The 2,356-nt window shown below is 38.7% G+C and overlaps 1 pseudogene; it reads left to right on the forward strand.

Moving 5' to 3' along the window:
* Window positions 1–580: 580 nt before the first annotated feature.
* On the forward strand, window positions 581–2,051 carry LOC123243609 (annotated as a pseudogene).
* Window positions 2,052–2,356: the final 305 nt, after the last annotated feature.

Genomic DNA, 2,356 nt, shown 5'->3' on the forward strand with positions numbered 1-2,356 from the left:
AATAATGCTAGCCTTGACAATCAGTTTGTTACAAAGTGCCAATTTGATCATATGTGAGGCTCTTTTGTTAATTAAATTATTCTTAGATAGATTGTGCCCATTTAAGTTGAAAGACTTTTCTTCTTACCTGAGGAAATAGGATATAAAGCAGTTTATGTTCTGACAGTGGGAGAAAGGAGATATAGGTGTATATGTGACTATGCAGGTATGATTTATTGTTTGTTTCTTTTAGAAGGAGAGATCAGACCTGAAATGAAAGAGACTCCAACAGAAGTGGGCCTCTTTGTGGAAGAAACTGACAAACAAAAATTAATGAGTGATGGTCTGGATAACTTAGCTTGTAGAAAATTCTGCAATGAATATCGAAATCCATCCCTTCCTGAACATCAAAGAATGCATACTGAGGAAAAACCTAGTGAAAGTATTCAGTGCAGAAAGACTTTTTCACAGGAAAGTCTTGCTAGACATCAGAGAATTCACTCTGGTGAGAGACCTTATGAATGCAATCAATGTGGAAAGAAATTCAATTGGAACTATGAACTTTCTGTACACGAGAGAATCCACACAGGGGAGAAACCTTATGAATGCAAGCAATGTGGAAAGACGTTCAGTCGGAGCTCTAGTCTTGCTATGCATCAAAGAATCCACAATGGGAAGAAACCTTATGAATGCAAGCAATGTGGAAAGACATTCCGTCAGAGCTCCAATCTTGCTCGACATCAGAGAATTCACTCTGATGAGAAACCTTATGAATGCAAACAATGTGGAAAGACATTCAGAGTGAGGCCTGATCTTGCTGTACATCAAAGAATCCACACTGGGGAAAAACCTTACGAATGCAAGCAATGTAAAAAGACATTCACAAAGAGCTCCCATCTTGCTCAACATCAAAGAATCCACAATGGGGAGAAACCTTATGAATGCAGTCAATGTGGAAAGACATTCAGGGAGAACTCCAAACTTGCTATACATCAGAGAATCCACACTGGGGAGAAACCTTATGAATGCAGGCAATGTGGAAAGACATTCACACAGAGCTCCAATCTTGCTATACATCAGAGAATCCACACTGGGGAGAAACCTTATGAATGCAAGCAATGTGGAAAGACATTCAGTTGGAACTATGAACTTGCTATACATCAGAGAATCCACACTGGGGAGAAACCTTATGAATGCAGGCAATGTGGAAAGACATTCACGCAGAGCTCCAATCTTGCTATACATCAGAGAATCCACACTGGGGAGAAACCTTATGAATGTGAACAATGTAGAAAGACATTCAGTCGGAGCTATAGTCTTGTTGAACATCAGAGAATCCACACTGGGGAGAAACCTTATGAATGCAAGCAATGTGGAAAGACATTCAGCCGGAGCTCTCATCTTGCTCAACATCAGACAATCCACTCTGATGAGAAACCTTATGAATGCAATCAATGTGGAAAGACATTCAGTGGGAATGATTATCTTGCTATACATCAGAGAATCCACACTGGGGAAAAACCTTATGAATGCAAGCAATGTAGAAAGACATTCAGACACAATTCCAGTCTTGCTCGACATGAGAGAATCCACTCTGATGAGAAACCTTATGAATGCAATCAATGTGGTAAGACATTCAGAGTGAAACCTGATCTTGCTCGACATGAGAGAATCCACACTGGGGAGAAACCTTATGCATGCAAGCAATGTGGAAAGACATTCACTCGAAACACTACTCTTGATAAACATCAGAAAATCCACAAGGGGGGGAGAAACCTTATGAATGCAATTAATGTAGAAAGACATTCCCATGGAGCTCCAGTCTTGTTTACACAGAGCTCTCAATTTGCTTAAAATCAGTCAATTCACTATAGTATGTTATAAGCCTTACTATGATTAGGTCCAATGAGCAAATGATTTAGACCTACAATCTGATATGATACTCAAATTACAACCAAGTTATATAAGAACTGATTACTTTGGTGTAACCCACTGCATTGTTCATTCTGTATGTGTATGGTATCAAGCAGACAATCAATGAGTATTGATATGCTCATAAAAGAGCTAGCCAAAAGCCCCTTGGTGTAGAGGCAAATAAGATTCTCTATGAAAATACAAAGCTACACCTTCTTGTTTATCATGATACCAGACTATATATTTTTTTAAAACGTATACAATAGCCTACAATACTTAAAGATTGGGCTGGATTGGATGATTTCTTCCATACCAGTGGCACTAGGAATGCTTTTCTCCATGATCCAATTGTACTATGCTTTGAGAAAATGTGTGAGAATGGTCGTTGGGAAGAAAGCTAAGGAAAATTACATAAATTCTGATGGTGACAATGAGGGAGATTAGTCAAATGAAAACTCATTAA

The sequence above is a fragment of the Gracilinanus agilis genome, chromosome 4 (genome assembly GCF_016433145.1).
Source record: "Gracilinanus agilis isolate LMUSP501 chromosome 4, AgileGrace, whole genome shotgun sequence".
Classification (NCBI taxonomy): Eukaryota; Metazoa; Chordata; class Mammalia; order Didelphimorphia; family Didelphidae; genus Gracilinanus; species Gracilinanus agilis.